At 43.5% G+C, this 23620-nt stretch overlaps 1 protein-coding gene across 3 annotated transcripts in view; it reads right to left on the reverse strand.

Moving 5' to 3' along the window:
- CYTH1 (cytohesin 1) overlaps positions 1-23620 on the reverse strand; it is an 836242-nt gene that overhangs the window by 534267 nt on the left and 278355 nt on the right. The window lies entirely within an intron of this gene.

The raw sequence follows: 23620 nt of genomic DNA on the forward strand, positions 1-23620 counted from the left end.
AGGCCTATTGACATCTGGGGCCCGTATAGGGACTTCGTATCCCGACTCCAGCTGACTCCGGATTCTCAGTTACAGTCCGGCATTACCCCTTCCGGTGTAGGGTAGCTCCCTTTGGAGTTGGGGGTGGTTACAACAGGGTTGAGGTTGCACATCCACCTATTTGATTTTTGGTCTTCGTGTTTAACAGTGCTTATTGTCTGCAGTATTGTATTGTTATTGCTTCTTTCTTTGAGTATTGTATATTTGGTGTGGTTAGTGTACATGTATCGCATAATAATTTTTTTTTCTTCTTCTCATTTATCTTCGGTCCTCAAGATTTTTAATTATGTTTTATGAATATGATTTTCAGATGTTGGGTAAATATCATTTAATGTTTTCATATTGTATATTTTCCTCTTTATTTTTTTTGCTTAGAAAATGGAAAATAAAGTTTATAAAACCCTATGTGTTCCGACTTGCTCCCTTTTCATCACCAACACCTTCACTGCATCCCCTATCCAAACCTTTTTTTTAAAAAATGTATTTAATCCTCCCCTCCGGGCTCATTTGACGCTCCCCTCTTCAACTCCTCTTTGTTGCCCTCTCCACCCAACCGCCCTCTGTTGCTCCCCCACCCCTTGTGGTACTTAAATTATTTAATTTTTTGGGGGGTCCAGCAGTCTTTATTGCTGGCAGGTTGCTGAGTTTTTTAAAAAGTGCTTTCACGCAAGTGTGTGTGCGTTTTGCACTAAGTGGCAAGTGCCACTTTAAATCGTAAATTAAAATGCATTATTAAAATGGCACATTTATGACCAAAACGTCAGAAAGGTAATGATAGGGATACGGGCTCTCACACCATGGCACCTTTTCTGTACAGTGTCAAAAAACACTGGCAAACTCAGTAGGTGAAAAAGGCCAATTCTTGCTCATGCTTTAGTTTGACCAATGCCTCATTCTTGCTTCGCTTGAAAGAGAACCATCATCTACTTTGGTTACTTGAAATGTCTATGGATAGGTGTGAAGACAGCAGAGACAGAGGTTGCTTTGATTACACACCACCCAATCTTCAAATAAACAGTGGAAGGGGGACAGGTGGGACTTGCGACACTCATTACAACAAAAGACAAGCTCTCCATCATAAAGTAGCTAAGACACAAAGACTGATACAAACTCATAGTATTTTGTCTCTGCAAGAACAGAAAGATGCTTACAAATAGATTATGAATCTTTAGTCGTTTGATTTATTTTCTAAATTCTGAGAGGCCATTCTTAACATGTGCAGCTACCCGAGAAATAAATGAAAAGTGACTGAACACATTTTTCATATTTCCATATATTTAATTTAAAACATTCCTATTGATCATTTTTCTTAGTTTACATGATATGCCTGTGTATGAAGATGGTTTCATGCACCAGTACTGCACTTTCTTCATGTATATGTGACCTTCAGGACACAAATTTGAATGCCAACATGGGATCTTATCATTCTGAGACTAATAAAATGGGCATCATTAGGATGACTAGACATGTTAATTGCAGTGCCACAAAAAAGGCTGGGAAAATATGTTGTGCAAATCACTATTTAAAGTTCAATTTACTGTAACTTTGTTAAGTGGAAAAAACAAAACGATTCATACAAAACGATGGATGCAATGTTGTATGTAGACTGCCATACACAACTAACCATAAGTCACAAAAGTACTGAGACCACTCACAAAGGAGGCTTTAAAGAAAACACATCATAGTGCTATAAAGAAACCATAATTATTCCTAAATAATGCAGACAGTGAGGTTGTGGAGTGCTGGTGAACATTCTGAAATATTTGTTTTGCATAGAACGGTGTGTTTTTAACTACTGTATTTCAGTACATTTGAGATTTTTTTTACCCTTAATACTGTATTTCTTTACCTTTGAGATTAGTTTTTAAGTATGGACTTGTGCAACTATTGTACTTTTAATTCCAGTTGGAAAAACTTGCCATTACGTGAATGACAGTGACTAAGTAGTTCTAGAACACACAGTAAAGAATTACAAGGTGTGAATATGTGTTTTTATACATTTGTTCAGTGTAGCGTTTGCGACCACGGTACTGTTTTTATGAATGACTGACGACTTCTACGGTTTGTTCAGTTCAATGTAGATATAATGTTGCACAGGTACTTTTTGATTGTACATTTGTTTCTACCAAAGAAGATTCATTGGTCTGAATGCATAGTCTTTTGTGTACTAGTTGAACATTCATGTGTTTACATGTATTTCATTGGGTCAAATGTGTTTCTTTGTTAGAATTAATTTACGATGTTTCAATGCACATTCATTACAACAAAGGTACATTCACTTGGGCTCAGCTCCAAGTGTTTCAGACAGTCAAAGATGTAGACTTCAGACCAGCTTCTTTCAAAATGGCAATTTCATTTTTGACCACATGGTAACCAAGCTTGTAAATGGCAATGGCCTTTTGAAGTACTCCACATATCATTATTTTCAGGCACTCATTGACTACTCATTGTTTCTGCACACACAGAGTCTACAACATGTTTCTCAAATGGAAGAAGCAAGAAGGTGTTTACCATTTATTATTAAGGGTCCTATATATTATACATGCATGCTGTGTTTGGTGAAATCTGATAAAAGTAATTTTCATAGCTGTGTGCTGTAAGGTGAACTGAGAAAGAAAACATGTTAGACTACTGGCTTCAAATAAAATACTTGTTAACTATGAAATCACTCATCAGTGGTCTTCAAACTTCATTAGTGTAAGTACATGTGCATCCCCGGAGGTTACACTTTAGTCTAAGACTAAGTTACAGGCTAAATAGGTTTGGAAGCACTATTTAGCCTTGAAGATAGTGGCGCTCCTGACCCATTAGAATGTGTTGGCAAATACAGAAGGTAAATAATGGCCTACTGTGGATTATGATTGTATAACACCAAGTGGGGGATTTTGGTGATATTAGCCTAAATCTGGACATCTCTAGAAACACTACGCAGATTTTGGCCTGCAGCTCCATCCTTCACAGTGGTCTTCCAGAAACTTGCAGCCAAGTCTGGTCTCACCACAGACAAGAGTTCATACTCGAGCCATATCCAGAATATTAAGCCAAAGTCCCAACGCTAGCAGGGCTTGGATCGGATGGAGCGAGGGTGAAAATCTTTTTTTTTGTATACACCTCATGAAGTCACCTACCCATAACTGTAATATGTATTAATCGTGAAGGTTTTAAATTAACCAATGTAGTATAGAAAGCACACACACACAAATACATGTGGGATACTAATTTGCTCATGTTGCAAACCGTAATACATTAATTATGTGAAACTGTCTTACTAATATAGTGCGGAAATGCTATATAATCTAATGAAAGGCTATGCATGTATGCTTCTTAAAAGTATAATTGTGGCAGAAATGACAGAGAATGGTGAGAAAACAACGCATGTATGTGGCTTTGAGCTAGGTAATCACTACCTCCCATACTACGGTGGCTTGTGTTCTCTTGTATAGACCCCTATCCCCATGCCATCCTTTTCTCTCGCATTGAGCGAGCAAATCGCAAACCTGGCCATGGACAACACCAGGATTGTCCTGATAGGGGACTTCAATTATTGGTTCTTCCAAATGAGGTCGCACACCGCTCGTCCCATCAGCGGGTGACCCCGGAACATGATGGTCGATGTAGTAGGTATCAGCGGGTGCGCTTTTACCCGAGTCTTGAATCTTGAGGGTATTCACTGATGTGCTTGCCATCCCTGGACACGTGTTTCGCGTTTATTAACGCTCGTCAGCAGGGATTAGGCGTGTGCACGGGGTTGCTGCATGGGCTGCCGAAAATATTCGTAGGTCCAGATACCTCTTATGGCGCGCAGGTGCGGAATCTCAAGGTCGTCACCTTTACCGGATCAAGGGAGCCTGTATAAATAGTATTTCCAAATGAGGTCGCACACCGCTCGTCCCATCAGCGTGTGACCCCGGAGCATGATGGTTGATGTAGTAGGTATCAGCGGTTCAATGACCCCCTGGAAGGTCCTCACTCGAGGGAACTTACGGAGCTCCTTGCGAACCTAAATTTCACACAACGAGTGTTAGCACCCACCCAATGCAAAGGTCATATTTTAGATCAGATCTGGGCTAATGCCTCAATAGTTACAACTCCAACCATAATCCCTTGCCTATGGTCTGATCACTCCCTTCTCAAATTTAACCTTGTTTATTCCTCTCCTGGGATAACCGCCACAACAGCAGGAGGACAAGCGAGGAAATGGAATTCCCTAGACAGGTCAGCCTTCCTTGAGACACTGGCCACCACCATCCCTTCCTCCCACTCCGATATTAATGTTTCGGAAGCCAACCTTTCCGGCTGGCTACAAGCAGCCAGCCACACCCATGCCCCGTTTAAGTCAGTCAAACTTGCCCGGCGAGCAGACGCCCAAAAATGGTTCACCTCTGAGCTAAAAGCAATGAAATTGGCCGTTCGCCAATTGGGGCGACAATGGCGTCGCAATTATGCCCCAGACTTAAAGAGCAAATTGACTACGGCTAGGAAAGAATATATGAAGTCCATTCTTTCCACTAAATCTGCTTATTTCTCTGCTCGTATCCTTAACTCGACCAACAGATCTAAAGACATTTTTTCTATCTTTAACGAGTTAACAAACTTAGATAGTGTGCGTCCCAATTTAACTCAGACACAAACTTTCTGTGACTCGCTCAATGTCTATTTTATCGAGAAAATAGCAGACATAAAAGCCAGCACTCCACAATCCTCGAGTCCCACAGCCCTTATTAACAGCTACCACCAACTACACTAGCATCCTCAGTAGCTTCCCTCCTATTACTCCGGAACAATTCCAGGAACTACTAGTAAGAATTAAATCCGGAGCCCCGTCAGACAGATGTCCTCCTTACATCTTAAAAGACTGCCTCTCGGCTTTCCCCATCCCTGCTTATACTCTCCTGAATGACTCATTATCTTCCGGTCTAGTGCCCTTGGCCTTCAAGGAAGCCACGGTCATACCACTCCTCAAAAAACCCGGGGCCGACACAACCTGTAAGGCAAACTACCGTCTGATTTCCCAACTTCCTTTCCTTGCAAAGGGAATGGAGGCGCACCTAGCCAAGTGCCTGTCTAACTTCTTGGAGGAATCCAACTGCCTCGACCCACATCAGGCCGGGTTTCGCCCCGCCCACTCAACAGAGGCGGTGGTGACTGCGGTGCTAGACACCCTCCGAGACGGCGTAGACAAATGCTTTCCCCTGGTACTCCTGAATTTGTCGGCCGCATTTGACACGGTCGATCATTCCATCTTGATCGACCGTGTCATCCAGGCCGGCGTTCAGGGCACAGCAGCCAGCTGGCTGAAGTCTTTCCTGGAGAACCGCTCCCAGGCAACCCGACTCGGAGAACTAGTCGGCACTAAACAAATCATCACATGCGGGGTTCCTCAGGGCTCCTCCCCGTCACCCCACTTGTTTAACATCTACATCCTCCCCTTAATTCAGGCTCTCAGAAATCAACGAGTAATGGTGTTTAACTATGCAGATGATTTGCAGCTGATTTTTTCAATCGACTACTCCGAAGTATCGATCTCTAACTTCCAGTCAACTATGAGGTTCATCCAAGCCTGGATGGACCAGAACCATCTAAAACTGAACCCGGAAAAACCCGAGCTGGTTCTTACTGGAGACAGAGCCAGGTATTGGGGCCCACACTACTGGCCGTCTGACTTAGGCCAAGCCCCCATCCCCTCCTCCTCGGCAAAGACACTTGGAGTCACCTTGAACAGTGATCTCTCACTAAAAACGCAAGTAGGCCAGGTGGTCTCCAAGTGCTTCCTCCAACTTAGGAAAATTCGGAAACTGCGGCGACTCTTAACATCGGAAGCCAATATTCAGGTGGTAATCGGGACTGTGATCTCCCACCTGGATTACGCAAATTCTGTCTACCTGGGCCTACCCCTTTTCCTTTTGAAACGTCTTCAGATGGTACAGAATTATGCGGCCAGACTGATTCTGAATCAACCCAGATGGATACCTGCTACCCCTTTACTGATGGAACTCCACTGGCTCCCTGTGGCCCAGCGGTGCACTTTCAAGACAGGCTGTATAATTTTCAATATCCCTCCATAGTAAGAGACCAAAGTTTATTGACAAACTAGTCATCAAGCATGTCCCGTCTCGGAATTTGCGCTCTACCCATCTGGGTCTCTTACAGATACCATTGTTTAAACTTAAACGCTCTGGCGGCTGCAGATTTGGAACACTAGCTCATCGTCTGTGGAACAGTTTCCCCCTGGAAATTCTGTCTTGCTCAGACCTACTGACATTCAGGAAAACATTAAAAACCTGGCTTTACACACAAGCATTTCAATAAATTTCAGTTAACTCCTCGGCCAGCCACGTCCTCTGTCTCTGTCAGCGCCAGGAAATCAATCGGTGTTAGTGCGCTTTATAAGTTATTGTTAACATAACATAACATAACATAACAAGGTAAACTTAGAATGAGGGAGGTAAACAGAAGAGTTTTACTTTGAAATCCAACGTTTAATTGTGTTTGTTTCTATGATAGTTGCCGTTATGGCCCATGCGGCCTAATAAAACATGGAGGGTTTGCGAAACTCCAAGAGAAGGTCTATCTACGCATGCGCGACTATGCTCGAGAGATGTGCAAGCAGTCTGTGCCTGTGCGACTGGTATCAAGGTCGGCGTGGCCTGAAGAGCAGAATGGTGTCAAGTTAAGATGTCTGTGTTGTGAGCCTGGGAAAGTACTGAGAAGTGACAAGTTAAAGGACAAGGGTGAAAAAATGCTATAACGAACAATCTGAACTTTATTGTGCTTAGAACTATGACTAGGTGGAAATATGGACAATGAGGAGATGAGGTTATCCTCATCCACCCCTTGAATGGACCAATGAGAATTGAATGCGGACCCTAAAAGTTTCAAATTTAGTTAGATAGTTAGGGAAAAAGGGTATAAAATAGGTCGTTCGGAAGAGAGAAAAAAAGCTTGCTTTTGAATTACTTTTCGCACCACGACATGTTGTCGGACTGATCGGTTTTTCCTTGGTACAAAGAATTTGACATTTTTCTGACTAACTTTTGACGGGGTCGGAGTGCTGATGGGTGGTGAACATCGAGAAAGAATAGAGAGGCTGTTTTTGGGAATTCTGCTGTTCTAATCCTGATTTCTATTGCAGAGAATATTGGAAATATGTATTTGACTTATTTATCTGACCTATTCTGCTAATAAATGTAAACTGTTTGAATTAATTATCTCTTTCTTTAGGTGAATTAAATAAAATGTTTAATTGAATTCAAACTAAAGGTTTAATAAAGTAAGGTCATGCTATGAGATTTAAATTTTTTTAAATAAAAATTAAATGGAGAATTAAGCTGGTCTTGTTGTCCATTAGTTAACTTTTACTAGCTGATCCATTGACCAAACAGTGGGGTGTCAAATGTTTCCTCGAGAATTAAAACCATGGTAAGATCTAACAAAATGCATATGTATATAATGTATAAAATTTAGAATAAACAGATGAAGTAGGACACTCCACTATTCCAGCAGCTCATCCTCTGGTTGTCACTGATCTTGGGAGCAGGGTTGTGTGAATGAGTGACTTGTGGTGTTATGGGCCCCACTGACGAGTAAAGTGTGATAGCTCCTAGGATATATAGTGATGGTTTGGAGGTTTGTTTTAGAGCAGCGCTGGATCAGTTTTTCTTGATAGCAGGAGTCTGGTTGCTATAGGTTAATTTGGACAGGTAATATATAGATTTAGCAGGGTAATGTATATAGAGTTTGAATTTATATGTAGAATCTGTATGACGTTATGTGTAGTCGGAATTGTGCAGCTTCTGGGACGTAGGAAGCTGGTTACTCTGCCTAGGAAGAGGAAAGTGTGGCAAGTAAGTCGCACATTACATCGTCTGTTTCAAAGAAGAAACATTGTTGTGTGTTACAAGTTAGGGACATTTTACGTGTAAAATTGAAGAATGTATAGCGAAGGACACCTGTAAAATCTTGGCTCTAAGCACAGGAGTCAAATGTACTCGGATTAAAACTTAGCCCTAAGAGAGAAGCAGAGTTGTTACAGGTAGGCCTGGATGGTAAATTCCGTTCCATAAACGGAATTTGGGTAATTTCGAGTTCCGAGGAGAACGCGAAATTGCCCAAAATTCTGCGTTCCGCGACTCCGTGAAATTTTTTGCTTGTTCGCGTTCTCAAAGTGCGTGTTCGCAAGATATTTACCCCCCGATCACGCAAACAGCGATTGCAAACAGGAAAAAAGAATTGCGAACAAGCAATTCGGCGCTTTTGCGGAATTTATGCATGTTCGCTGAGATTTCTTACCATTTCGCGGAGATTTGCGTACCACAATTACGCAAATTCCACCCACCCCTAGTTACAGGAGCTTGAGAGAACGTTAAGGTAGAGAGAAGTACTACTTTATCGGCTAAACTAAAATTCTGTGGAAGAGAAGAGGTAAGCACTGTCTACGGGAAATACAGAATTCTTGTGAGTTGGAGTAAACTATCACTTTGGTTTTAGCGAAACAGACAAATGGAAATGTTTTATGTGGTTACTAGCGGGGTTTAAATGTATAAAGGTGTAAATACAGTGTGCCGATAAATTTTGTAAAGGAGGGGTCAGCCGGAGCCGTAGAAGCCGGAGCAGGGCTGACGTTAGAGGTGTTACGCTGGGATTGGTACATGTGACTAGAACATAGTGAGCGCTGATTGGTGCGCTAGCAAAGGCTGTGTAAGCATTGGTTGAAACGATTTGTGACTTATCCTAGTCTGATTGGTGCGTTAGTGTGAACCGCGCTGTGATAGGTTGGTGTAGCGAAGCAGTTTGTGGAAGAGTGCGCGATTGTTTGAAAGTCAGGAAACGATCGAAAAATGGAGTTCTATTATGGAGAAGAAAGAGAAAGGAAAATTGCTTCCTCCACCTAAAAACGCCTGCATCGTACATGATGACAAAATATGGCTATCATACCTGCATATGGTTAGAGAATTGGGCTAGATACACTAAGAATGATGGAGTTTTAGTATTTCCAGAAATAGGTTCTTTTAGTACTGCTATATTACGAAATTTGAGAGAGAAAATGACCAAGCTTGAACCGAGACCTAGACCAACTCAATTTGAGGAATTGACCGAGTGGGAAGATGAGATGCATGAATTGGAGCGAGAAAGATTTGAGGAGTTCAGAGGACCTCGAGGTGGATTAAGAGGTTTTTGGGGAACGACACACGAGAGTTAAATGCAGAGATGGAGAAATGCTGAAATGTGTGATGGAACGTATCCGGTAAGAACAGTTGATGAAAGGGTAGGACGGAAGTGTACGGAAAAGAGGAATAATGTGGAATGAGAGAAAAGGAGTTATGGGGATTGTGAGACAAAGGATGAAGTGCTGGAGGAGATATTAAATAGTAGACCCCCTCCATATCAACCGAGTCCTGTAGCAGTGACTCCAAATGCCCCACCAATGGAGACCAGACGTACTAGTACACCAAAACGATTTTCTGAAAGTAAAAACAGTACCAAGAGAGAGGAATTGAGATATGATTCTATTGCCCCATCAATGGAAACCAGACTTACTGGTACTCCATTACAATATTGTGAAATTAGAGATAGTATGGATAGAGCAGAAAGGAGATTTGAAGGAAACCCAAGTACGTCTGAATATGTGCAATCTACTAATGAATTGACTGAAAAGATACAGGAACTGATTAAAAATATAGAAGCTGTGACTGTGCCAGTAATAGGTCCTGTGATTCCAGTGTTCGAAAATCAGAAAATAAAAACCATCATTAACTATCCCTTTGAAAAAAACTTTACAAAAACTAAGAGAAAGGGTTTATCCAGATTTATCTGAAGTTAGGCATACTAGTCAGATGACACCGCCTGATTTGACCTTTAAATCATAGTTTCCCATATAAGTTTCCAACAGATGTGGAGTCAGAATCTGCAACTCCCGAAAGAAGTGTAGAAAAAATTGATTTATCGCAAACTCCTGTATGACCGACAGAAAAGGAATTAAGGGCCAGATGTAGGTAAATCTGATTTACCGACTCTAGAATACCGAATTTTATCGATTCGGTATTCTAGATTCGGTAAATCAGATGTAGGAAAAAATTCGGTAATTTTCACCGAATCGGTATGATTCAGTAATTACCGAATCGGTAATTGCCATTGATTCCTATGGGCCTTGAGGCCCATAGGAATCAATGTCAATTACTGAATCAGTAAATACCGATTCGGTAAAATTACCAAATTGTCTAGGGGGACAGGGTGTCACTTTGACACCCTGTTGCACCCCTGATTCTGGCTTGTGTGCCATGTGGCATACATACATGCCCTAAGGGCATGTATGTGTGTCACATGGCACAGGTGCATGTATACAGGAATTCATTATTTAGCATGAAATAGTATTTCATGGTAAATAACGAATTCTTAAGGGCCTGTGGCACTGTTTTCAGTGCCACCTACATCTAGATTTACCGATTCGGTAAATATACCGATTCGGTAGTTTATCGAATCGGTAAATTTACCAAATCGGCAAATTTAAGGCCCCCTACATTTCAAAAGCCAAATACCGGTCGGTAACGGCCGAAATCGGCCGTTACCGACCGGTACTTGGTGTCCTACTTCGGGCCCTAAGGGATTGGCTTAAAACATTGAAATTAAAGGATCAAGAACCTAAAGTATTAGATGTGGTCAGATTAAAAATCGACATGGAAGAATTATTAATTGAAACAATTGGAACAGATCGGTTAAAAGCCTACCAAGATGATGAATTAATGTTGATGTGTAAAAGCATTACATGGAGAGTTAAAAATCTGCATGACCGGTTAGAGGGACTTTCAAATGAACCTGATGTAGACGTTGCAAAGATTAAAATATTACAAAAGCCTTACAGAGTAGATTTTACTGAAAAGGATATTGACAATATGAATACTGTTGGAAGATTAACTCAGATAAAAGAACTGATTGTGCTGTTGAGGAAGTGGGGAGATGTGGAACGGTGGAAGAGTAAGTGGACAAAGAAACCGGAAGAAATCAATGACAAAACATTATTGGCATTTCCAGTCAGAAATAAAGAGCCTGTAGCGAATTAATTTCCTATGAGAGAGATACCAGGAGGAAGGTATGTGCATGTTGCCTGGACTACACAGGATATATATAGTCATTTACAAATGATTTCCCTAGGTTACGAGAAAAATCAGTGGAATGGTACAAGTGGATCGATTTGTAAAGGTCTCAAAAGTGTTATGGGAAGATTTAGGTGGGTTGTTTGACATAGTAGTACCCGCAGATTTATGGTCCGAAAGCAAAATTACTGTGGATTGGCCAAAAGCTGAGTATCCAAGAGATGTTAAAACAGGTGCTCCAGGACGTGAAGTAATGCGTAAATATGAACAGGTAATAATATTCTTGAAGAATGAAATCCCTCCAAAAGAAACAGATAGGGTCAAGATTGACAGGACATTACAAGAACCAAGAGAATCAGTACATTCATTTTATGAAAGATTGTTGTTTGTGTTTAAGCAGTACAGTGGAAATGAGGAGTTGAGCGAAAAGGACATGAGTCATTTTGTGTATCGATTTGTCTTTGGATTAAGACCAGAGATAGGGGATTTGATTAAACATAATCTGATGGGTTGGCAGTCATGGTCTGTCGATGAGGTGTTGAGGCATGCAAAACATTGTAGTGATGAGATTGAAGTTAAGCAAAGAAAGCTGGGCACAAGTGAAAGTGGCTGAACAACAAGTAGCTCAATTATAGAACAAAAGACATGATGGAGGTCAAGCGAAAATGAGAGGGAACCTAAATAAAGGAAAAGGAATGGGTACTTTAGAAGAGGCGAAGAAAAAGTTTACATGTCACAATTGCGGCAGGTTAGGGCATTGGAAGAACGAGTGTAAGTTGCCACCAAGAGTTAATCCCGAAAATACATCATTGAATCCACAGGTGCAGAATGAGGTAAATTAGCAGACATCACCACAGCAACAGGTAGTTACCCAACAGAGTCAGGTGCCACAACCACCACTTCCACAAGGGTTAAATCTACAGAAATACAATGCAGAGACAGGATTCTTCGGAGGAGAACAGGCAACAAGATCACCTAGAGTGAATGTGAGTTCACAGTATTGGATGAAGGAAGACGGGGGTGCGTCAGATGAAAGTTATTGACGATGCCTAGGAGAGGGAGAAGAGTGCGTACTTGGCGCAACTCCAGAGGTAGATCAACCTGGTCCTTTTGTGAATGGAAAGGTGAATGGTGTAAATGTGACTTTCCTAGTGGATACAGGTGCTACCCGTTCTACTGTCAGATCAGTAGAAGTTCAAAATCTTCCTCTCTCAGGAGACTTCATCCAAGTAGTAGGTGAAGCGAATAGGCAGATTAAAACATCCCTGACTGAACCAGTTGAGATTGAAATTGGCAATTTCAAAGATATCCATTGATTTGTAGTGTGTGACAGTAGCCCTGTTAACCTTCTTGGAAGGGACATACTGTGCAAGACGTACTGTGCCATTTATTGTTCACCAGATGGCACTGAACTCCAAACTTCAGATGAAGATAGATTGTATAAAATGACCATGTCACTGATAGATTCAGAACAAAATAGCATGCTTCCTGTACTTGACAAAGAAAAGATACCTGGTAAATTAAAAGAAACAGTCAAGGAAGAGGAGTGGTATTTCACAGAAGAAGATATTGGATTAATGAAAGGTGTGGATCCTGTGAAAGGTTTCTTTAAAGGAAGGTGTTAGTTACCCAAATATTCCCCAGTATAAATTGACAGCAGAAATAATTGAAGGAATAATTCCGGTGATAAACAAAATGATTGAACAGGGAATTCTGAGAGAAATAATAAGCAGTCGATGTAATTCACCTAATGGGATTGAAAAAGCCTAAAGGAACATTTAGGATAGTACAGGATTTACGAAAAGCTAATTAAGATTGTTGTCCCATGCTGTCCTGTTGTGCCAAATCCAGCAGTGGTCCTGTACCAAATTCCACATGATGCAGAATGGTATACAGTCATTGACCTATGTAATGCGTTCTTTACAGTTCCATTACACCCTTATAGCTAGCCAATATTTGCATTCCGGTTTGGAGATCGTATTTTGGCATGGTGCTGAATTCCTCAGGGGTATACTGAGAGTCCCTCAATCTTTAAATCAGTTGTTAAAGAAGTTATTGGAAAGTTTGAACATGCCTGGAAATTCAGTATTGGTTCAATATATTGATGACCTATTGGTAGCATCAAGAACCAAAGATGCTTGTGTTTCAGATACCATTGCGTTACTGAATCATTTGACAGAAGGTGGACATAAGGTGTCACCATCAAAATTACAATTCTGTCAGAAAGAAGTACAGTATCTAGGTCACAAAATTGCCCAAGGAGTCAGACAAGTCACCATAGAAAGAATCAGAATGATATAGGGAATGGTGTGATAGCTCCTAGGATATATAGTGATGGTTTGGAGGTTTTGTTTTAGAACAGCGCTGGATCAGCCCTGATCTGAAAGAAATGTCTAAGATAGCTGTAGGGCAGGCAATTGATTCCGTGGAGGGCAAGAAGGCACCATTCATGCAGGGAAACATGACGCAAAAAGAGGATGCAGCCAGATGCTCCCCTGCTGCCTCCCTCCCCCTCAATTAGAGGCACGTGTGTCAGGCCTACTTCAGTCCCCTGAGTGGCCATGCCAATCGTTTATCACAAAGAACCAGGGTTGCAAGAGCTACAAGGCCCAGCCCATTGCTACATTGGCGGCTCAGACCCTCCTTTTCAATTGGGTTCTAAAGATTCAACAATTGTAAAGCAGGGTTGTACATGGCATTCATTGTCATACGTTCGCAGTTTTGCTTCTGAAGCATTTGTTTTTGCCAGCCCCCCTTCAACCTCTCAACGCCCCCTCGCCCAGCGCTATCTTTCAGCCTCACAGACGCTGTCCCACATTTCCTGTCTTACAAATGTCCCGTATAATCTTAGCAGTCTGTTCTTTTCGCTCTACGGGTAGAGTAAATCGTTCAGTTGAGATGAAGAATCGGATAAAATATTGCTCACTCGTCATCCAGGTAGATTCAGGGCACATGAAACTGATATTTTACACACACGCCTGAAAATGGATAGAGCTCCTTGCGCTGTACGCTCACACCTGAAAGGCAGGGAGACATACAGACGCACACACACACACCCTTTTGTAAATTCCGCGCTCACATAGCGCACGTGCCCCATCCATCACACACAACAAGGAGCTTCCATTATACTGTAAGCATGGAGCGCTTACGCACACATACCATGTAAAGAGATCCCAAAGTTAAGTAAACAGGTCTTGTAGTTCCATTTGAGGATGCCTGTTGGAAAGCTTGTGTTCTTTGCAGTAAAGTGGAAGTTGCAAGACACTGATCCCATCATGGCTGATTTAAAAAAAATAGCTTGCGGTTGAAAATGTGTTTTCAACTCAGGAACCAAAGTTGATAGTGGTGGTCCTACACCTAGGCATTTGTGCCACATTAAGATATTTGCTTTTCTCTGCGAAAAAAGAGTTTACAGACACAAATGCCTCTACCTTGAAAACTGTGCACATTGAAACATTTGTTCAAGAGTGGTAACCAATGCCCCTAAAATATACTTTGTAGCTCATTTAGATAGTAAATGAGCCACTAGTCGGTTCACTTAAAGGTTAATGAAATAAGCATTGTTTGTTAATGTAACTATCCTGAACATAACTTCAGCAACCATCTCTGACATCCACACCATGATCTTCAGTTTATCCGCTGTAGTCTCCCACCAACCAGGGCCCTCTCATTTCACCCACTGTAGCCTGTCATGCCTCGCCAAGCATATCCACTCTCCATTCTACCCCCTCAGCATCAACATCACTAAACTCATCTAACCTTATGCCAATGTCCATCCAAACATCATTCACCTTCAACAGAACCTCATCATATCACCCTTCCCAAGCAGGAGTGAGCCATAACATTCTGGCACAGGATTGCAAGATGCGCCACTGTCCTATGTCAAACTATTTCCCAAAGAATCAATCCACTTTTACAGTAGCTACAAAAAACACACCAAAACCCAATTGCGAAGATTTGACAACACAGCTCCCGCATTACTTCACACCTTCACTGCCTCATCACATTATACCATGAAATATCCTCACACCGCCCACCTCAACGAAGCACAGCTTCAAAAGGTGCTTCATCACACTAAACTCCTTAACTGGAGCATTTCATGAAATCCTGGTAGGCAGGAGCAAGAAACTCCACCAGTCTGGTTATTTGGTAGGCAAAAGAGCTGAACCTAAACAGTGGCTAACACCCAGGTTCAGTTAGGGAGAGTGAGAGTTGAACAGCCACTCCCCCAATCGACACCCGCCCTCAGGGCACCCCTCATATACAAACTATAGCCTACAAATAAAGTGCCAAATAAATGACACTATAAAAGCTTTTTAACATAAAACCAACCGAACAAGCAAAAATTACTAAATGTTGGGGGTCGGCATTTTCACTGAAAATCTATACTGCTAGAAAAAGGCAGCTTAACATGGAACAAAAATTACGTGTTGAAGATATTTATATTAGTAGCCTACTCTGATGCAAGGTGTCGTCTTTGGCACAAGTAAGATCATTCAATATATCGAGATTTAACTGTTTTAATAAAGATAAGTATGCACCTAATTTCAATGATGGATATTTTATGAAACTAGCAGACAATGTTATATTACTTTAGTCCATGATTTTCTGCTGCTAAAATGCTTTTATCAATGGCAAAAGAAGGAAACTTCAGCTGGTGACTCTAGGCCCAAAATCAGTGACTGTACACTAAACTTGGAAAAGATAACCAAGCCCATGTAGGGCTTGACAGAATCAGTCACGTGTCAAGCAGATACTGATATGAATAAGATTGCCTAGTTCGAACCTCCCCTCCCATCGCAGATTTCCCAGGAGGCAACTTCGGTAATGTAACTTTGATTGCACACTCCAAAAGTAATTGTTCTTGAAAGCATCTTATATTTACCTCTAGTAGTGCTGTCAAGCATTCTTCTGAAACATTCATCTTCAGCACAGAGCACTAAATTAGTGCAATACAACTAACAAGTGCTTTGAGCTGGGTGTGGAGAGAAGAAACACATTCAACTCAATGTTTCAAATTCTAGATAGTATCAATTCTTTAAGAGTAATATTTGTGTTTAACTTGTGCAAAATTTCCTATTATGAATTTCCTTTTGATTTTACAGCGAGAGTGAGTAAGAAAGTGGAGTAGATGGGGAGAAGGAATGAGCGAATGTGCGTGAGAGCCGGGAGATGAGACGTGGATGAGAGGGGATGCCTAGGGCTCGGGAGAGAACACTTGGGAGAGATGGCCCACCTGGTGCGAAAAGAAGCAGGGAAAACTGAAAAGATTATTCACCACAGAGAGTGAATGGTTAGAGTGTGAGTGAGAGCAGATGCGCCCTGTGTGAGGAGGTGCTATAGCAGATGTGTTGGTGATGGGCGATATCTCTATGGGACGGTGAGAGGTACAAAAGGATCATACCCAAGGCTGGATGAGGAAATAGCAGATGCTCTTGGAGCTGACGTGAGTCAGAAAACGTATTGTTAGAATTGGGGGTCTCTGGTTGGCGCAGGTTTGTACTTGCGACAAGCAGGGACCCTCTCCTCTAAGTCAGGGCAAAGGATTACTCCCAGAAATAACCCCTACTCGCCCTTTAGGTAGTGTGGCGCAAGCAGTCTAGGCTAAACTCTGGAGTACATAAGGTTAAACATTTGCAATATCACACACAACGACCATCAACCCACCACACAATGACACTAGACTGTATTTCTGTAAAAATATCTTCTTTATATATATCTTTAGATCAGGCTTGTAAATACAGTCTTGCGTAGCTTAAGAAAATGGTTCCAGTTACTCTTTGATTATGCCACAGGTCTTTGTATCAGCGATAACGAATTGTTCTGGTGCTTCAAAAAGGGGTTGCGGACTCTTCCCTAGTCCTGGTACGTTCCTTTAGCAAGAATTTCAAACAGCCAGGGCCTCTCTGCGCCCACGATCGGACCCGGTCTGCCCGATCTCACGCTTCTAGCGAGATCGGCGGCCGGGGAGTCACTGTCCGCCTGACGAGCGCGCTGCACGGCTGTCAGGGGAGAGAGCGGGGGCCCGGGGAGCGCTCACTGCGCGGCTCCGGGGGCTCAGCTGAAGCAGATGGTGGTGCGAGCGAGGTGGGACAGGGGCTCGCACCGCGGGACGGGAAACAGTACCTTTGTCCTTTGGAAGGGGTCGGGTGCAGGCCGGCTCGGTGGTCCACGTCGCGGTGTCTTCCTCCCGAGGTTGGAGCGAGCGGCGGCTCGGCTCTGGCTCGGAGGTTGGCGTTGCGGCGAGGGTCGGGTAGACGGCGACACACCTCAGGTCCTGGAAAAGGGGGGCAGAGCCCCGGGTAGCAGCGTGAGGCGCACACAAGCCTCTCAGGTCACAGCAGATACTTGGCTCAGTCCGTTCTTGCGGTGCTCCGCAGTTAGGCAGGCGGTAGGGACGGTGATTAGGCCAGCGAGGCTGGGCCTTTCGGTGTCACCTGGTGCCGGCCAGTTAGCAGATGCGGTGCTCGGCGGGTCGGGGTGCCAAGGGCCTCGTAGGAGGGGCGCAGGGATTCTTTCACGGCGCGCTCCTCTTTCCTTCAGCAGCTGTGTCGATCAGGTTGCTGGCTCACAGCGGCTCCTTCTTCCAGGGGGACAGGGTAGCGCCCACTGTTCCTGGGGCGCTGGTCAGGGGGCAAGTTCACAGCAAGCCCTTGGAGATCTTGGTAAAAGTTTTAGCACAAGGTGGATAAAAGCAAAGTCTTTCAGTCTTTCTTCTCCTGCTCTCCTTCAGCAGCAAGGCACCCACTACAGGCCAGTCTCTTGGGATCAGAGTCAGTACTTCTCCTTGCAGCGTCCAGGGTCCTTCTCTTCAGGCAGAGCTTCTTCTTTGCGCAAACTGGATCTAATTTACAAGGAGCAGGGCTCCTACTTTTATACACAGTTTCTTTTGTTCTCACTGGCCAGGGGGGCCTCTGCATAACTGCTTCAGTCTCTGAGTACTTGTTGTGGGTTCTTATGACTTCTGCATTCAGTGTGAGGGCAGGCACATCAGCCGCTCCCCAGGGGGGCGGAGCCGGCATTGAGAGGGCAGGAGTGGCCTGAGTACTTTGTTGACAAGCTTCGGTCCTTCCTGGGCCAGGTGCAGGCTGAGTCATCAGTCGCTCCCCAGGAGGGCGGAGCCAGCATTGTGGTGGCAGAGCACAGCCTGATGCATCATTCAGGGGAAACTCCCACCACCCATTAAGGGGCCCTCCTGCTAATCACTACCTGTCAACTCCCAGCCCTGTCACTCACACACACCAGACAGTCAGATCCACATCCAAGCAGAGGCGGGCTGAAATGGTTAGGCAAGCAAATGCTAACTTTCTAAAAGTAGCATTTGCAAACACAGGATATTAAAATAAACTTTACTAAAAGAAGTATTTTATTATTCTGAGTTCAGGCATACTAAACATGAATTTCTACCCTGTTCCCTGAGCCTGCTGGGATTATAGAGTGTAATAATTCCAGCAGCCCATCTGGCCTAGAAGGGAACAGGTAGCCTTACAATAGTGAAAAACGAATTTGGCAGTAATTCACTATTAGAACATGCCACACACATCAGGGCATGTCCTACCTTATCCTTACAATGCACCCTGCCCTCAGGCCTACCATAGGGGTGACTAATATGAAGTTTAAGGGAAGGTTTAGGGGCTGGCAAGTGTGTGCACTTGCCCAGCCAGGGTGACAGTACCAGACTGCACGCAGGTTCTGCAATGGCAGACCCTAGACACATTTTAAGGCTGCTTCTGTGGGTGGCGCAACCAGCGCTGCAGGCCCACTAGCAGTATTGGCATTCACAAGCCCTGGCACTCCTAGTGCACTTTACTAGGGACTAACAGTAAATCCAATGAACCAATCATGGACATCAATCACATGTACACTTTACAGTAGGGAGCACTTGCACTGCGGCACGGGTTGGCCGTGGCGCAGTGCCCTGAGTAGCAGACACCATCAAAACATTCGAGGCACAACAGCAAAAAGTGGAAGGGAAACTCACGCCAAGGTGCCAGGTCTAACACGTATATACTTTGAAAGAATTGGAATGAATGACTGAGGGGGGAGAGAGTGGGGATGCCATAGGTAAGATTCAAAAAGAGGAAAGTGAATGGAGGAAAGATTCAGTGATGGAGTGAGAGAAGGTATGAAAGAGTGGGTAGGTCAGCGAGTTAAAAAGAACAAAACCCAGATGAGCACTCTGCAAATGAGTGCAACAGAAGTGGCCAAAGTGCCCCCACTATTGCCTGGTAATCCTCATGGACTTCAAAAGGACTGTGTTACTGTGTACCACTCTACTCTATGCCCATACACTCTTCTCCACTGCACACTAAATAACTCCAATTTAGGCAATACCAATATACTCTGCACAACCCCACTCCACGCCACTCTGCAAAACTGCATTCTACGCCACTGCACTTTACTCTGTAACACTCAACTCTATTCCCCTTCCCTCTAGGCAAATCCACTGGATGCCACTACAATCTATACCACTCTACGCACCTGCACTGTACCCTGCTCCACTACACTCTACTCTGAAACAATCTACTCTACGCCACTGCACTATACACCATTCGGCGCCACTCCACTCTATACCACTGCACTCAACGCCAATTCACTCTACACAACTGCACTTTATGTCACTGTACACTACTCTGCATCACTGTAATTACGCCACTGCTCTGTTCGCCACTCTACTTCACCAATGCACTCCGACACTACTCTGGAACAATGCACTTTACGCCATTTAACTCTACACCACTCTACACCACACCACAGCACTGCACTCTATGCCATGGAACTCTACTCTGCACCACTCTATGCTACTATACGCCACTCAACTTTACTCTACAATCTATGCCACTGCACTTTATGACACTTGAATCTACTTTGAACCACTCCACTCTGTGATATACCACTCCAACCTACGTCACTGCATGCTACGCAACTGCATTCTATGACGCTGCAATGTATGCTGCTAAATTCCGTGCCACTACACTCTACGCCACAATACTCTGCAACACGCTACGCTAATGCACTCTATACCAGTCCACTCTACTCTATGGCACTCCAATGTGTGCCACTCATTGTGACGCCATAGTATTCCACTCCACAACACTCACTGCCACTCTACTCCTCTATTTATCCATTCCACTCTACAACACTTCACGCCACTCTCCTCTGCACTTCTATTAGCCACGCTGGTGTACAACATGGCTAGAACACCTTAGCAAACCCAAAATCTCTTTATATGCAAGACCTATTAGTTTGCCAATACTTGTTAGGTTGTGAGATTGGATATAAATGTGTAGAAGTTGAAGGCACTCTTTCTCTCACTGAAAGCCTTCTTTCCTGTGGAGAAAACAAGAGTGGTGATGAATCATACAGACAAAATCACAGACACGTTCTATGCTAAGGGCCCACTCCTCACATTCTGACAGCTGCAGATAGCTCAGTAAGAATGATCTTTACAAAATAGGATTGGTTTACATTTCTGGCACTGACCATACCAGAGGAGGCAGCATGAGCAGTGGTCACCACTCGATACAAGTGGATAATTCTCTTGAAATCACTGTACTCTAGCTTCAAGGCCAGGCATTGTCCAGCAATTGGAGCATTTAAAACACACCCGATCAACAGCAAACAGTTTGTCTCTTGGATGGGCTGAGGATACAATCACAGGCCCTGGTTTGGATGAAGTCACTCTGTTGTGCCTTCCTTCCACCTCCTTAATACCAAGAGTTCTCCAGAAAAACTGTGAAAATCCAGGGTCCTTAATCATTCTGAAGTTGCTAGCTAGGCCTTGCCAAGTCTATTTCTCAGACCTGCTCCATCTTCACAACTACCTTCCCTAGAACAAAGACGTGCTGCCCATTGAGAAACGGGGTGTGCAGAGTTCTCTCTGTCACAGCTCAGCTTGAATGTATGGTTCCTAAGCAGTTAATCTTTACTATGTCTCTCCTCAAAGAATGTAGCAGTTTTGGTGCTTGCAATGAAATCATTCATCAGACCTCAGTATAGTTAAGCTACTGGACTTGGTAGATGTTGTGATAACCTTTTTGTATACATGGATGACCCAAGGGTGCAAGTCGACATCTGAAAAACATACTTCACTCCAAGGCTTACAGAAGCAGGTCTGAGTAACCCTTCTCCACCACCAACGGTACTATCAAAAGATATTTGATGGGCCTCATATATGTATTACCTCCTAGATGTCTCTCTACCTTTAGAAAACTGGTCCTGGTAAGACTGATACACAAACTTTTCATAGAATGTTGGTGATAATACAAGGGTGGTTTTGCTATCAAGGCACATCCCTCCTTCATCTCAAAAGTATGGTTCCACAGCCCCCCATTTATCAATCAGACTTCGGAATGCCAAACCCGTAAAACACTAACCACAACTCCGACTCTGCCAGAAATAAGTTACATCACCAACTGAGTCCACCACACCCCAAAGCATATTCCTGCAAATGCCTAACAAATATAAAAACTAACTGTGATCCAGCCTGAGCCCACCATTTTCAAAACCGACGTTGCCTTGTACCACGCTCTAAGTAGCAATCTTCCATTACATACCCTGCTAAGAAGCAAGTTCCAGTGCACCAAGTCTATCACTCTCTCCGCAAACACTCTAACCTTGATAGCACCATAGCACTTTCCAGTACATCATACCAATAAACAACTTTCTACTTCCAGCATTCCAGTACACCATCTCACACAACATGCTGGTGCCAAACAACTAGCACTTCACCCCACCTCTCTCTCACACACAAGTGCATGTACTTTATACCAGCATGCCATCCAGTATCACACACACCATTTGTGATTTTACATGCTACTACATAACCCCTAATAACATGCGCACACAGACACTACTTGCAACCACACCCCAGTGCCCAATGATACATTTCGAACGAATGGGATGCATATAGAGCAGGCCCAAGTCTTAGTTAAGAACCACTGCAAGCACCAGGCATTCATCCATTCCTAGCCCAGCTTCAGGAAGTTATGCATGGAGGGCCTTGCAGTAGTTATAGGAGGGGATGGATGCAGATGCCCTGCTGATCCCTCTACTTGGAAGCTATATAGTTGACCCCTAGCGCACACCTCAAACGACTATGTGAAATCCCAACTCAAGACAACCACAGTTCCCCCAAACCAACTCTTAATTTCAAAAAACCCTCACACCAACCATACCAGAACCCTCATCAACAGTATTACAGGCTAAGTGGGAGCCTCATGCCAACTCCAACCGTGCTAAACCCCACCAAATGACAATAACTAATACTGCTTTAGCCCATCCTACTCCTCACCAACTGCAATTCTGTCAGAGCCCACCCTATACCAAACCAATATTTGTGAGAGCTATATCAAAACCATCCCTAGCTTTGCCTGGGTGGGTCATGGCAATCACAAATCCATACTGCCTCAGGAAACTACAACTTCAAAATTAACAGTCCATCCACATCAACAGTATCCCCTGCCAGAGCCCACTGCACTGCAACACACACATCCATTACATTTGACAACACATGAATCCCTCTCTAACCAAGTCTGAGCCCACCACGCATCCCAGGACATCCCTCCCAAACAGCACACCTTGCCATGAACAATGTTCTAATATCAATCCTCCATTATGTGCTCAGTTTGGCCCTCGTCCCATCTTATTCCATCAAAAATGTACTAGGTCCTAGTACACAATTTACCCCATAATAAACAATGTATTGGTACCACATTCAAAAATAGCACCTACATCACATAGCGGTACCACATGCTGAAAACCATTCCCACAACACATGCACAAAAACGTATACTACATCCCAGCACTCAATACCACATCACACACACACCCTTCCTGATACCAAATCATACAACACATCCCTTGTGATACAACTTTTACCTAGCACCAGACTATTACACCATCCCAATACACACAAAATGTTACCTTCCTGCTTCCACTGACCTTTGTATCACAACCCAGACAATCATTCCTACCCATGCATTTGATACTATACTAGCAATTGCCTGTTAATCGCAAACATTACCATCCAACTGTGGATGTACTCTAGGGTGTAATTTGCACCCTACTGCTCTAGCTTGGACCCCAAACAACCACTAGGCATCTTTCTAAAGGCCCATGTCAGATGCTGGTGCCAGGAGGGCTGTAGTAATGTGTTTTATAGTAATTTAAATGTTGTGTATACGGAATGTGGAATGTTCATCACTTGTATTCTGTGTATCAAGTTTATAAACTGGGAGACTGGGATGTTGAGGGAGAAATGAGGTAGTGTGCATTGCAACAGTTCAATATATCCAGATGGAGGATGGTTGCCATCATAAAAACCCTTGCGAGGTAGGGTTTGGCGTTCTCACAATTTTTAGGTACTGGGGTACCTAAAAATTCAACTGCTTCCTCTTTGCCAATTTACCTCTAGGAAGGCAAGGTGTGGCAAATCCATCTAGCCATCCCTACCAATCTGACACTAAATATACACAACCTGTGGATGATGA

Source organism: Lissotriton helveticus, chromosome 7, assembly GCF_964261635.1.
Source record: "Lissotriton helveticus chromosome 7, aLisHel1.1, whole genome shotgun sequence".
Lineage (NCBI taxonomy): Eukaryota > Metazoa > Chordata > Amphibia > Caudata > Salamandridae > Lissotriton > Lissotriton helveticus.